The sequence below is a fragment of the Canis lupus genome, chromosome 18, assembly GCF_048164855.1.
Source record: "Canis lupus baileyi chromosome 18, mCanLup2.hap1, whole genome shotgun sequence".
In the NCBI taxonomy this organism is placed as follows: Eukaryota; Metazoa; Chordata; class Mammalia; order Carnivora; family Canidae; genus Canis; species Canis lupus.
Window position 1 is genome coordinate 52,848,745 of NC_132855.1, and position 15,446 is coordinate 52,864,190.

At 46.6% G+C, this 15,446-nt stretch overlaps 1 long non-coding RNA gene across 2 annotated transcripts; it reads right to left on the reverse strand.

Moving 5' to 3' along the window:
- Positions 1 to 372: 372 nt before the first annotated feature.
- LOC140609206 (uncharacterized) lies at positions 373 to 15,157 on the reverse strand. 2 transcript variants are annotated; one of them, XR_012011140.1, is made up of 4 exons: positions 14,984 to 15,157; positions 12,254 to 12,422; positions 1,505 to 1,629; positions 373 to 559 (listed from the first exon to the last, which is right to left on the reverse strand). It is a non-coding gene; the product is annotated as an uncharacterized lncRNA (long non-coding RNA). The 2 variants fall into 2 exon arrangements; XR_012011141.1 differs by lacking the exon at positions 12,254 to 12,422.
- Between the last annotated feature and the right edge of the window lie 289 nt (positions 15,158 to 15,446).

The following is a 15,446-nucleotide window of genomic DNA, read 5'->3' on the forward strand; positions in this document are numbered from 1 at the left end:
GGAAGGTTCCCTTCCCTTGCAGAAGCCTCAAGACGCAGGACTAAGTCAACACCAGCAGGCGAACTGGTGTGTGGCCCACACTGAGTGCTGAAGGATCCTGAGCGGGGCTGTGGGCTCACCGTGGGGACTCAGGAGGGTGCGCTGCGTGGATGGGCCCCCCCGCGGTGACGGGAGGTGTGTGAGATAGACTCAGCCCTGACCTGGGTGCAGCCGGACAGCAGAGGCAGAAGGCAGGATGGCAGCAAGGCCTGCAGGACGGACCCGTGCCCGTGACTGCCCACGCTCCTGCCCCTGGTGCCACCCCGCCCACCCGGCTGCAAAGCAGGTCCGCCTCTGCCACCTGCCCAACCGAGCGTGGGGTGGGGTGGGGGGTGCAGCTCAAGGGCGGCACCGTGTGGTCAGAGTGGGGTAGTGCGCCCTGCGGCCGCCGAAGAGCTCCAGTCCCAGACACCGCGGGCGCAGTCCCACCCTGGGCGGGGCTCCGCTCCGGGAGCGCAAGCCCTGCGGATCTTCCCACACAGCCAGTTTCTTCGAGGAGCAGTCCTGAGGAGCGCAGAGCCTGAGAGGGATGGTGGAGAGGAGAGAGATGGAGGGAGAGAGGCCGAGGGGGAGGGGAGGGGAGGTGGGAAGGAAAGATTTCTGGAGGGAAGGAGCCTCTCAGTGGGGGGTGTCTGTCCCCCAGGTCCCTCTCCTGGGTCGAGGCCACCTTTCAAAGCGACTTTCTAGGTGCATGTCCCGGGCGTGGACTGTACCTAGCCCTTGATTTAAGCCCCTCAGGCTGTAACTGAAACCCCCTGCCACCCTAGGGAACCTCCACCTAGGGAAGAGGAGTGGGGCCCAGGAAGAAGAGGTCATCATTCAGAAAAGGCTCCTGTTTCCAATATTAATGGAAAGAACTGGAACCTCAGAATTGATCAGATCTTGATTCAAGTCGCAGGCCCTCCCTGTATTGGCTGTGTAACCTTGGGAAAGCCCTTTATCGACTCTGCTTCTGTGTTCTCTTTGTAAAATGAGGATACAGTGCCCACCTTGCAGCGGTGGACAGTGCTGCTGTCAGTACAAGGAGAGTTCACGACCCTACAAAGGCAGGCCCGCGACTGCGTCTAGGAGAGTCAGCTCTGGGGAGGGATCTGCTTGCTGCCTGTGCATTGCCACCTCTTTCTGCATTTGTGTGTATGTGTCCATCTGGCAATACGTTGTTTGGTTGAAACTGGCCGTGGTTACATGCCTCCTGCTTAACCCACCCAAGTAGATAGGAGGTGTGCCGAGAGCCTGAGTACTGTGGCCCATCCCGACAGAGCTGGAGCAAGTCGACAAGGATGGGGAGGGACGTTTGGGGGGGCAGTAAAGCTGGAGCTGGAGGGGCAAAGGCTGAGCCTTTGACAGAGGGAGGAAGAGGGGGGGAGGTAGCATGGAAAGGGGGAAAGAAAGTGAAGAAAGGAACAGAAGGGAAGAGAGTGCATGGCAACATAAGAAGTCTCTCTAGGTGGCTGGTGTCCCCCACCTCAGACTGTTCGAAGTACCAGCAGCAGCACGGGGCAAGGCATCCCTTCTGATCCACCTGAGCCACACTGCTGGAGTCCTTGCATGCATCTCCTTCCTCTGGGCTGCAGCTTCTGCACCTGCGAACTGAGAAGAATGTGCTGGATTCTTTCTCCCAGCCATCTCCTCCCCTCCTAGGCCCACCTCCCAGGCAGGCAAGGATGGGGGTCCCACCAACTGTCCTTGGGGGTGAGAACTGTGAGGGTGTGCCAGCCAAGGGTGGGGGCAGGCTGAGCATGAACACCAGGCTCTGGGAGGAAGGAGTCAGAGAAATTACCAGCAATGAAAACCTATATAGGCTTCCCAAAGTACAATTTGAATAGAAATGTCAAGCACACCTGGAGTTATTCCACCCTGTAATCCTAATGACATACAGTCCTATATACCAACTTGATAATATCCGGAGTGTGTATGGCAATACTGCTGTGCGTTAATCCTGTCTTTCTCCCCTGTGAGCTTGCTCATCCCACAGAGCCTACAGAGCCTCCTCTGTTCTTCCCAGACGAGGCTCCAAGCGTATCTGGCCTGGGTAGTCAGTGGGAGGACCAATGTGCTCCCAGAATGGAGCTGTTATGCCACTAGTAGAGGTATGGACAGTTGTCATTTGGTGCTTTCATTTTTGCCTGATCTGGGGTGTGACCTAAGTCCCCTGGAAGCTGCTGAACCCCACCACCAGCCTCTCCTTCCCCACTCTTCCTCTCTAGCCTTTCCTTTTCTCACTCCTTCTCCACCTCCTTCTCTTCTTTCTTTCCTAGCATCTATGCCTTGTTCTGCCAGGGACCCAGTGGCATCCTAGGACTGTTCTTTCCTTCGGGAGTCCTCGGGGTTAGTGGGCACTCATCATCCTGCTGGCCATGCTCCTTGGCTGTGGGGTTTGGGGCCAGGAAAGGGGAGCAGACTGCTGCATGAAATGGGAGCAGCATGGTTCATGGTTGGTGGGCAGGGGGCTTTCAGGATAGGGGACCAAGCATCCAGGCCAGCACACCACCTCAGGATGGACCTTGGGCTTGTTTTATCTACAGCATAGCCCATGCGAGTCCCCAGTACTTAAAGCCACCTTTGCTGTTAGAGCAGGAAATCTTCTGGGCTCCTTTTAAGGAGGTGGGATTTTTTTTATATATAAATTTATTTTTTATTGGTGTTCAATTTGCCAACATATAGAATAACACCCAGTGCTCATCCCATCAAGTGCCCCCCTCAGTGCCTGTCACCCAGTCACCCCCACCCTTTGCCCACCTCCCCTTCCACCACCCCTAGTTCATTTCCCAGAGTTAGGAGTCTCTCATGTTCTGTCTCCCTTTCTGATATTTCCCACTTATTTTTTTCTCCTTTCCCTTTATTCCCTTTCACTATTTTTTATATTCCCCAAATGAATGAGACCATATAATGTTTGTCCTTCTCCGATTGACTTATTTCACTCAGCATGATACCCTCCAGTTCCATCCACGTCAAAGCAAACGGTGGGTATTTAGGAGGTGGGATTTTTAAAGTCAAGGTTGCACAATTCACAAAATCCAGGAATCCCTTCCCAAACCCCATACTCTTATGTTCAGCCTTGTAGGACAGTGGTTCTGGAAGCATGGTTCCTGTACCAGCAGCTTCAGCATTACTTGGAACCTCAGTAGAAATACACATTCTTAGGATCCCAGTGCCAAGGGTATGCTGGAGATGGTTTGTATCACCTTGGGAGAACCAATTACATGCATCCCTCCCCTGGTCCACATCTAGTGACAGTCACATTGGGGGCTTGAAATCAACCATCGTGGGAATATTTACACCATGGGAACTGGCAAACACTACAAATCAGTACTTATTTTTTCTTTTGGAGAAGAGTTTCCAGCACACCATTGGGCCCCATCCACATCCACTGAATCAGAAACTGTGGAGGCGGGGCCAGCAATCTGTATTTTAATAAGCTTTCCAGGTGATTCTAATGTACAGTCAAGTTTGAGAACCACTGTTCTAGTTGGTTAGCACTGGTGGAATCATGAGAGAGACTGGAAGGTCAGGGACGCCTGGGTGGCTCAGTGGTTGAGTGTCTGCCTTTGGCTCAGGGCATGATCCCAGAGTCCCGGGATCGAGTCCCACATTGGGCTCCTGGCAGCGAGCCTGCTTCTCCCTCTGCCTATGTCCCTGCCTCTCTCTCTCTCTCTGTCTCTCATGAATAAATAAATGAAATGTTAAAAAAAAAAAAAAAAAGACTGGAGGAAACTAGGGGTTGGGAATAAAAAAAAAAAAAAGGAGATGTTGGGGTAGCCAAAGAGTAAGGTTTTGCAAGGAAACTTCGGGGAAGGTAAAGAAAGAAGGAAGTAAACCAGCAGAAGGGCAGCCAGGCACTTGGCAGGAAGCCCTCCCGGACAGAGGTGAGCCCTCCAGCCCTGACCCTGGGAAGAGGTCCTGCGGAGGTTTGGGTGGAGCCTACTTGGAATGCTATGGTTTTTTCAGATATCTGGATGGAGACGAAGTCAATCACTCCGAGTCATGAGATCAGGAGGGTGTGGGATAACTAGCCAGAAAAATGCCCTTCCAGATGATATTTCTGCAACTCAGAGAAAAAGGCATTTACAAGCAGTTCATTGCAGATACAAAGAAGGGAAATTCTGAAAAGTTTCTCTCACAGAAGAGATGAAAACACAAAATCACAGCACCGTATCCATTACTGCCTTGGTAAATGTATGCAAAATGCCATGGGAAACTTCTTTCCATTTCCCAATGTTGCAATATTTCAAGCATACAAAAAAATATAAGGAGTAATAAAATAAAAGCCTTGCACCAACCACCAGAAATAGCAAATGTTATATTGCCACATTCATGTCGGATTCTTTATTTTTTAAAAGATTTTATTTATTGAGAGAGAGAGAACACACCCCCCACACAAACACAAGCAGGGGGAGGGGGTGCGAAAAGGGGAAAAAGAAGAGAGAATCTCAAACAGACTCCCAAGCTGAGCAGAGCAGGTTGTGGGGTTTCAATCTCACAACCCTGAAATCATGACCTGAACCGAAATCAAGAGTCAAGACGCTTTACCCATGGAGCCACCCAGGTGTCCCACAAACAAACAAACTTGCAGACTCGGCAAAGTCCCCTTTGCCTCCCTTTTTTCTTCATCCAAAGATATAGGAGATATCCTAAAACTGATGGATATTCTTCTCATAATGTGTTCATACTTTATCATGTATAAATTACTCATAAATTATACCTAGCAATGTTTTAAGTGCTTCTTAATTTACGTTAAGTAGTGTTGCACTGAACCTATCATTCTGGAACTTGCCTTTTTCACCTAACATGATGTTTCTAAGGTCTACTTATGTCACTGGGTGAACATCTAGCTCATTCATTTTAACTGATGAATAACATTAAACTGTACAAATAGAGCACAATTCATCCATTAACCTACTGATGGATATGGAAGTTATTTCTAATTTTTCACTTGTCACAAATGATTCTGCTGTGAACCTCCTTGAACTTGTTTCTCTAGAGTTTGTCCCTAGAAGTGCTGCTGCTCACCCTTGGGAGAACACATTCCCAGTCTTATACACGTTGCCAAATTGCTCACGAGCTTGGCTGAACCAGTTCACACTTCCACCAACGGAGATATGATACATCCTAATGTGTTCCTTCTGCAGTGTGTTCTTGAGTTATATTCTTTCCTGAATGTAAAAGCAATTATAAAGAGTTTCTCTAGTTTATTTCTGATCTTTCCCCTCCTAGCTTTACTTTCTCTTAAAGGCTTAAGTTCTTCAAACATGAATTCTTCTACCACCAGAGTTTTCCAGAACCTGAACCCAATGGTAAGAAGAGATGACTGCTATGTGAGTTATAAGGTGAAGTTACATGTGTGTTAACTCATGAGTGTGATTCTGTGTCTGTGTCTGTTTATATAGCTTTGTACCAAAGTTAAGAAGAGGACAGACTGGGAAGAGCAAAGTCTTTCATGATGTCTTTTCAACAATGCATAAAACCAGGAGAAGGTACCCAGTATGCCTGGAATCTACTCTCTTGCTCCAGGTCTTTTCCTCCCCCTCTCTTATTTGGTATGGGTTAGGCAAATTTTTGTCCAAGGTTGTCACCCTACTCTCCGTCTTCCCTGCTCCCCTACCCCTACCAAACTCCCAAGTACTTCTTAAGCCACGTAAGCACATGGGAGAGGGAAAAAGGTGTGCTGTGGGGGGGAGGGGCAGTCCCATGTGTTCCATCTGGGGGAAAGGGCTGACTTTTTGGCCCTGATCCTAAGAGCTCTCTGCCTATGCCAAAGGCTGCCTTCTGCATCTGGGCCTGTAGGGTTGGGAGAGCTGCCAAAATCCTAGACTGGCCAGTGACAATGGACAGCCTAGATCCTGGCCACTGGCTCTGACCCTCAGCCCAGGGCCATACAGAACTGATCTGGGGTGCCTTCCCTCCTGAGCCCTGAACAGTGAGCCTTGAGACTTAAGAAAAGAGGAATAGATTGAAGGGACCACCATAAAATCACCTGTCTCAAACTGAAGACATCTCAAAAGGCAGGAACACAAGGGGAGGGGAAAAATCTCAATTCACAATTCAGTGGAAGTATGGAAGGCGCTGATCCAATGGCTACTTTTGAATGGGATTTCCCCACCTCAACAGTTCAAGTGTAGTCAACAGAGGTGTTTGTTTGCAGGGGGTACTGTATTTACCCTTCTTCAAAAATTGGAAGCCCAAAACCCTTGGCTTCTTTGCTCCACAGATGTTGTGGCCCTAAACAGCTTCACGGGGAACAGGTGGCTTACTTCAGGCTGGAGAATATCTGTGTGCCAGGAGGTTCCCTGCGGAGATCTCACCTCTGAGCCCTGGTCCACCAGCCAATGGAGATGAGTGGAGGTGATGTCACTACATCCTGTTTCCCAGCCCAGCCTGAGAGGATGGGACCAGCTGAGGAAAAAAAACCTAAACCAATGTTAAGTGACAGATGCCATGACCGAGGTTGGTAAAGAAGTGGTGTAAGGCAAGTGAGTCAGCAGCAAGTTTAAGCAATGAACAATTGCACCATGGGGTGTTTCTCAAATTCTTGTCTACTTTTAGAAAGTATGCAATACCATTCAGTTGAGTGTCTTGATTCTGAAATAGCTACAGAAAATGTTAAAAATGCTGTGGGTGAAGACGTGCCCGCACGTACCTCTTTTCTAAAACAATAGTTAACAATTGTGCTGCATGCCCCTTAGCAAATCTTTAAGCCTGGCTGTTCCTTAGTTTCCTCATCTGTAACATGAGGGGAATGTCTGAAAATGTCTCCAGAGATTCCTTCCAGTCCAACATTCTGTGATTTGGTATTATGCTCACATTCTTTATACCCAGGCGGGTGTACACAATGCCAAGACCACTAGCCAATTCAGTTAGTGTGGACAAAATGTCCTCTCCGATCAATTCTTTGGCACAGTATAGATAAAACAACTGGTTAATCAAAACAATTTTTCATTTCACAACTGGTTGCCCTGGCATCATCTGGACCAGCAGTTCTTCCACAGGAGTGGCCTGACATGCTGCACGTCTGGAGCAGCTATAAGGTGTGTCATAGGCAATTTGCTATTACTCATGAACTACTGAGGTTTTAAAATGAGTGGTGAATCAATTAGAGCAGATAACTATGATAATGTCAGTCACTTTCATTCTGAGAGCCTACCCTATAAGGAAGGAAAAGGGGTGGGCTTAAAACCTCCAGAAGCCAGGGATTGCCTATAGCCCTGAGCCAATCAAGGATACCCATGGGAGGCTGTCATGTGTCGTGCATGTGAGTATCATCCATCACCAGCACCATGGCATTTAAGGACGACTGATAGAGATTCCTGATACTAATGTGTTCCTTCTGCAGTGTGTTCTTGAGTTATATTCTTTCCTGAATGTAAAAGCAATTATAAAGAGATACATAGAATAGACGTCAAGTCACTGGAGACCCTGGCCCTGGAACAATCTGATCCAGATGTGGACTGCTCCCAGTACCCTATGATCCAGCTGCAAAACAACAGAGAAAGAAAGCATTGAACAGAGTACAAAATGAAAGGCCTGTTCACTATGCCCATCTCTTGATCCAAAAAGCACTATTTCACCATAAGCTATTCGTAGTTGGGGAAGGGAAAAGGGTGTGAAATAATGTTTATTGAGCACTTAGGTGCCAAATCCCGTGTCAGACACTCTTAGCAGGTTTCAATGCTACCCGCCATGTAACTTTCTGTTCTCGGCTGTCCAGTGGGATTTGCACTTCCTCCCCATTGTGGTTTGGAATATTCATGTAATAGTTGGGCCAGTGAGTCGCGAGTAGAAGTGTGTCAATTCAAAGCCAGGGAATTTAATTGCTAGTTTCAGACCCTCTGGAACTTCCTCTTCCCCTACTGGCTGGCAACAGACCACTGGCTATTCCATCAACAGCCTGGGTCTCGGGAGACTGGAGCAGAGCCCCTAGCTAACTGTGATGCCTGTGAATTACACATCACATGGGAGGATAACATAAAACTTGGTTGTTATAAACCCCAAAGATTTTAGGGTTACTTGTTACTGTAGCACAATCTAATTTTATGCTGACCAGGGGATCCCTGGGTGGCTCAGCGGTTTAGCACCTGCCTTTGGCCCAGGGCGTGATCCTGGAGTCCTGGGATCGAGTCGTGCATCAGGCTCCCTGCATGGAGCCTGCTTCTCCCTCTGCCTGTGTCTCTGCCTCTCTCTCTCTGTGTCTCTCATGAATAAATAAATAAATAAAATCTTTAAAATAATAATAATAATAATAATAATAATAATAAATAATTTTATGCTGACTGATGCAATGTTTTATATTACATAGTAACATAGTGAGAAAATGTGAGACTTTGAGTTAAAAAGACTTGACTGGAATCTTAACTCTTTATGGCCTTGAACAAATCCATAATTTCTCTGGGTCTCAGCTTCTTCATCTATAAAATAGTAGATATGATTCCTATCTCATGATGTTACTAGGTTTGGGAATAGTATTTGTAAAATACCTAATATAGGATTTGGCACAGAGTAGATGTTCATTGGTAAATTATTTTAATTTCGTTAATTCCCCAAAATAGGCCGATGAGAAAACAGAGACCACAGGAGTATAAGAGAAAGGATAAATCATTATTGATGTTTCAAATGTCATGATGTGTTATGGAGAACACTGGCCAAGGGTAAGTAGATGTGTGAAGTTATCTGTGCCCACCCTCCCCTGAGCTCAGAGAAGCTCTAGAATGGAGAAGAGGCCCCAAGGATACCATTTCCAATATAGTCTTTCTCTTGCCAGAGGAAAGGCAGATTTCACCTACAGAAGTGATTCTTGGCATCTTTGGTATATAAAATAAGAATATGGTAGTGGTGTAGGCTAGTATCACTGTTAGTTTCATTCAAGTTTGTTATTCTACAAAGCAAGGTGCCAGACAAGGTCTTTCCCAAAGGTCCAATGAGGTAAACTCTTCTCTCAAATCAGCTTATTAGTAACATTGTGCCCACTTTGCCAGCTCAGCTGGGACCCAGGAATAATCAGGAGAGCAGAATACAGGGGGAAGGAGAGGAGAATATACACGAGGTGGAGGAGAGGGAATTGAGGGGCCCCTTGCTTCCTTCTGCTCCCCTCCAAGCCTGGCCTGATACAGCAGCAGGGGCATGGTTAGGGGAGGGGGTAGGGGAATCATCCCTTCCCTCTCCATGCTGGTCACTCTGAAAACGTTTTCGTTCCTGAGCCAAAACTTGCTACAATTCCCACTTATGTTTAACTCAGTGGAGTATGATGCCTCCAAGCCCAGTTATCTCCAAGACCTCCTCCCAGATCTCTTTTCTTTTGAAATGCCACATCGTGGCCACAAACTTGGTACTATGACCAACATGTTTTATGTAACATAGTTACTGAGGAGCCATGTGGAGTTTCTCAATTCTGACTCTGTGGTGGAAGCTCCCTGGACATATTCACATACATGGTGTGCAGACAGTCATTCAGGGCCCAAGGAGGACTTGATCACTCTGTCATCAGCAGTAGGCCAGACAGGGACCAGTGGCCGAAGCCCCACAGTCCTTGTTGAGTGAAAAATAATGAGACACCCAGTTCCAGCAAAGCACATGTTTGGGCAGCTTTTACACCTGCCAGCTATCTTCCCCTGACTTGCTCCTGATTAACTTTTGGCTTTTCCCATGAAGACCAAGGCCCTGCGAGAATTCCCACAGCCAGTGGAGTGACTGATCTCCAGCAAATGGATGACTGTTCTAACTTAGAATCATGTATTAGATGCACATGGATCTGTGCTCAGAGGTTTCAAGCATCATAAGAATTGAAATAAGATTGTGAGACTGGGTCCTAGAGGGGCCATTCAACCTCACTGTGATCAAGATCTCAGATTGCACCCTGATCCAAATTAAAACCTATGAAATGGGGGCAGCCCGGGTGGCTCAGCAGTTTAGCGCCACCTTTCAGCCCAGGTTGTGGTCCTGGAGACCCAGGATCAAGTCTCACATCAGGCTCCCTGCGAGGAGCCTGCTTCTCCCTCTGCCTGTGTCTCTGCCTCTCTCTCTTTCTCTGTGTGTCTCTCATGAATAAATAAATAAAATCTTAAAAAAAAAAAAAAAAACGCTATGGTTTCTGTGATCATGAGCAGAATAAGCAGTGGTAACTTGGAGCAGTGGTTCATGGGAGCCAAGTATAAAATATTCAAAAACTTTGTGAACCAGTGTTTAAACCATTGATAACTTGAAATCTATTATGGTAGAGATATTTACACCATGAGACTTGCCAAACTACAAATCAGGGTTTCCTTCCTTCCTTCCCTCCTTCCCTGCCTCCCTCCCACCCTCCCTCCCTCCTTCCCTCCTTTCTTTCCTTCCTTCTTTCCTTCTTTCTTTCTTTCTTTCTTTCTTTCTTTCTTTCTTTCTTTCTTTCTTTCTTTCTTTTTTTCTTCTTCTTCTTTCTTTCTTCCTTTCTTCTTTCTTTCTTTCTTTTTTTCTTGAGCAAATTTAACAAGGTATGCATGGCTTTTTGCAAAACCATTTATTTCATTGGAAAAGCTATGAGGGACCTGGGTGGCTCAGGTGGTTGTCTGATTCTTGGTTTCAGCCCAGGTCCTGATCTCAGGGTCTTGAGATTAAGCCCCACATTGGGCTTTATGCTCAGTGCACAGTCTGCTTGAGATTCTTTCCCTTGCACTCTGCCCCTCCTCCCCACTCTTAAAAGAGCGCATGTGCTCTTACTCTCTCTCTCTCAAATAAATAAATCTTTAAAAAATGAATATTCATGGGAAAAGCTATTTCAGGGATAGAATAAAAGAAATCAACTTTGTATATGGGAAGAGTATAGCCCTCTAAAATCTTAGGCAGTGGGATCCCTGGGTGGCGCAGCGGTTTGGCGCCTGCCTTTGGCCCAGGGCGCGATCCTGGAGACCCGGGATCGAATCCCACATCGGGCTCCTAGTATGTGGAGCCTGCTTCTCCCTCTGCCTATTTTTCTGCCTCTCTCTCTCTCTCTCTCTCTCTGTGTGTGTGTGTGTGTGTGTCTGTGTGTGACTATCATAAATAAATAATAAAAATTATTAAAAATAAAAAATAAAATAAAATCTTAGGCAGCTATGAGGACTAAAAAAAAGTAATATTGATTAAAACTGACCAGATAGGGAGGGGGCTGTGGCTGCAGTCCCTCTTTTGAGTTGGTAAATGGAAAAGCTTTAGCTGATGTGAAAATGATTACATGTAAATGTTGGGTTTTATAAAGCTGTAGGAATCAGCAGAAGTTCTGTAAAAAGCCTTCCTGAATTCTCAGTGGAGCAGTGGTCTTTCATGGCTGAGGATTGTGGGGAGCAGCCTCTAGCTGCCAAGTCTTGCAGAGATGTCACCTGGGACTCGCCTGACAGCCCCATGCTGTGGGGTCTGCATCAGGAGGGACACAGAGCTTTGAGTCATCTATGATTAGACTGCGGTTATGTCCCCTCAAAATTCCCACAGTACAGCCCAACGCGCGATGTGACTGTATTTGGAGATTAGGCCTCTAAGGGGATAAAGTTAAGTAAGGTCATGAGGGTGGGGCCCTAATCCAATAGGATGTCCCCAAGAAGAGAGAGAGAGACCAGGGATGTGCACACACAGAGAAAAGGCCACGTGAGGACACAGCAAGTAGGCGGCCATCTGCACTTCTCACCATTTACCCTGCTGGCATCTTGGGCTTAGACTTCCGGCATCCAGATTTGTGAGAATATGAATTTCTGTTATTTAATCCAGCCAGTCTATGGTGTCCTGTTATGGCAGGCTAGCCAACTAACACAACCTATAATGCACATTGCTTATTTTCTGTTTTTGTCTGCTTATTGATCAATTTTGCAGTGTAAGACACCTTTCCATAATTATTCAGACCCTCTTAACCCTACTCAAGATTCTCAATAGTCCTAGTCACAGAACTGTGACTGAGACCATTCCACCCAAAGGGTGGACCCCACTTAGGCTGAGTCAGAACATTGGCAAATTACCATAGTGGGGAGACGGAGGTTGAACACTGGAGAACTCCGCTGTCAGCCTCTGGTTGTGGGATTGTGGGCAAACTGTCATTCCCTCTGGGTCTCAGTGTCATCATCTGTTAAATGGGGGCAAAAAGACTCTCCTCCCTTACAGGATTGTAGTGAGGATAAGCCTGTAGCATAATGCTCAGCGAGCCAGCCTTCCTAAAGCCCAGGCAGCCTGGAGGGGAGCTGGGTCTGTTCCCCGTAGCAGTGGTGGGGTTGGGGTAGCATACCTGGGAGGGTAGGGTCTTTCCTCTCCAGGTGATCTGCACTGTGAAGGAGTAAGTCACCTGGCAAGGACGGCCCCTCTTGGCACCAAGACCTGCCTCCAGTTGAATTCTTCTCTCTCCTGATTGTTCCCAAACAGGATGAGAACCTCTTCCTCCAGAGAACATTGTATATCTTAATAAATAAGATCATGAAGTAAAGTTTTCACAGAGTGCCTGGTTCTCAGCAAGCACTCAATAAATGTTAACGATTTCTATCTACTCACCTCCCACAGGCCATTTTCATGCCACCCCTCAGAGCACTTGTGGCCACAAGACCCAGGCAGAATTTGGACCTTTTGATAAGAACTTTATTAATCAACTTGGTTCAGCTTTTCTTTCTTTCTTTCTTTCTTTCTTTCTTTCTTTCTTTCTTTCTTCTTTCTTTCTTTCTCTCTCTCTTTTTTTTTAAATTATTCATTTACTTTATTCAAGAGTCGGACTCTCAGCCTTTCCTTTTTTTTTTTCCTTTTAAAGATTTTATTTATTTGAGAGAGAGAGAGCATGAGCAGGGGGCAGGGGTAGAAGGAGAGGGAGGAGCAAACTCCCTCACTAAGCAGGGAGCCCGATGTGGGGCTCGATCCCAAAACCTCAGGATCATGACCTGGGCCAAAGGCAGACAGTTAATCGGCCAAGCCACCCAGGCACTCTGGTTCAGCCCTTCTAAAGGGAATTATGGAAAGTTGTCTTACACTACAAAATTGACCAATAAGCAGACAAAAACAGAAAACAAGTGATCTGCATTGCAGATTACATAGATTCTGTTCAAGCCAAAATCTTCTCCAAGCCTTCCCAAACACCTGGGATTAAATAGGCTGAAGCCCTCCCCCACCATGACACCAGCCAGGGTGTAGCGAAGCCCAGCAGTGGTCCTTCCTGAGTTCCTGATCTTCCTAACCACATTGGCTGTTGGACAACTCAGCTTTGTAGCTTTACTGAACTCCATCCAACTCACTTCAGGGCTCTCATGTTCTTTACCAGGAGGAAGCGAATTTGTGACCTGGGAGGGAATAGAAAACAAAGCCTGCCCTGACCCAGACAGGAGAAGTCGATTTGCAGCAGGAAACAGCTCCACATACAGGTGGTCTGAACCCAGGGGAGTTTGCCTCACTGAGTCAAACTCAACGAGCTGCCCCCTTTGGGCCCTGTTACTTCATGTCTGATCCCCAGGTCACACTGCAAAATGACTGTAAGCTCTTCCAGCACTTTTCTGTTTTTGCATTCCTGAGATCATGTTGAGCCCACAGGGATGCTCAGACAGAAGTCACTTTTTGCTCTGTCACCTTCTGGTTAAAAGTAGTTTAAAAGCCATGTTCTGGGATGGCCTGCTTTGTACCTACAAAAGAGCAGGCTTTGCAGAGTCAAATGACATTAGGGATCGGTTTACAATCAAACCTTATCAGGGGCCTAGTTGCCAAGGGACCTTTCTTTTTTTTTTTTTTTTTAAAGATTTATTTATTTATTCATTCAGAGAGAGCGAGAGAGAGGCAGAGACACAGACAGAGGGAGAAGCAGGCTCCATGCAGGCCCGATGTGGGACTCGATCCTCGGTCTCCAGGATCACACCCCAGGCTGCAGGCGGCGCTAAACCGCTGCACCACCGGGGCTGCCCCCAAGGGACCTTTCGATGGAGATTAGAGATAACTAACTCATTAAAGAACTGAGACTGAGAAAGGAATTCAGGTAAGGAAAATGTTACTGCTGATTCAGAAAAAGTCACAAGTTTCAAATATTTACAAACATCACAGCTTACTATAATTCACTCTCTCTTTCTCTCTGCAGACTGCAAGGAAACAGGGCTAAGACATAAACAAAAACAGAAGAAATTAAAGCCTTCTTCTGAGAAGTTTTATAAGAGGTCAGGAGAGGTCCTTAATTAAACCTCAGGGATCAAGGCTGGAGAAAAGCTGCCCACCAGGACTCTTGACAAATCCAATCAGATTTGGCACACAGCTAAGAGAGTTAAAAGATTCAGAGTCGATAAATTCTCCCCAAGCCTAAGGAAGACCAGGATTACACTAAAAAAATGGACGGCAGCACTGGCAATGAAGATGCCAGTTTATGCCTTAGTGCTGGCATTTCTTTGGATCTAACTCCAACTGCATATCCTATTTTAAAATAATGTTTTCTTCTTTGTTCTTGGTTATTTTAACAAAAAACTCTATTTTAATTTATTGAAAGAACACTAGTGCCACTTGAAAAGCACACTTCAGGGGCACCTGGGTGGCTCAGTTGGTTAAGCATCTGCCTTCGGCTCATGATCCCAGGGTCCTGGGATAGAGTCCCACATTGGGCTCCCTGCTCAGCGAGGAGTTTTGCTTCTCCCTTTCCCTCTGCTCCTCCACCTGCTCTTGCTCTCTCTCTCTCAAATAAATAAATAAAAATCTTAAAAAAAAAAAAAAAAAAAAAGAAAGGAAAGGAAAGCACATCTCAGCTCCTAATGCCTTCAAGGAGCCAAGCAATTCAAGTCCAGCTATCCGATTGCAGTTTGTTATAAGTAAGGCACCTCGGAGGACGCAGGCAGTCAATGAGGTACTAATGATGTGAACCCAGATTCTGGTCAATGCCATAATGCTTGACCAATACTTATTAATAAACCCCACCCTAGAAGGGACAAGATTTAAAAGCCTAAAAATACTGAGAGCCAACATTCTAACAACCTGGATGAACATGGGGCGGGATCAGACATAGCGTTACCCTGGGGCGATTTTCCTGAGCCTTAGGCAAAAATGGGAGAAAATGATCCAGGCCGTCCAGGACTTCTGACAGATCCTGATCTTGTGGCTCCATTTGTTTAGTTGGAAGGAATGACAGGAATGTTCCTTCAAATCCTTCCCTACACAAAGCGCAGCAAGTTCTGCAGTGTAGAAGGTGGAGGTATTCCGTGCATTGTGAAGTCAAACACCTTGGAGAGAGATTCTTGGGGTGCTGAGATATCCTGGGGCAACTCCTTTGCCTCCAACCTGTAGAAAAGGAGACCCTGGGGTCCCAACAAAGAAATAGCAAAGTATCCCATGTCAGACATGCTTCTCACCAAATACTCATGTGCTCACCCACATCCCGAGCCCTCTTACTCATGAAGGGCCACGTGGCTGAGAGCAGACGTGACAGGTGTTTCTGTACTGAAATATTGGAGGACCCGGCCTCCGACACGCCAACT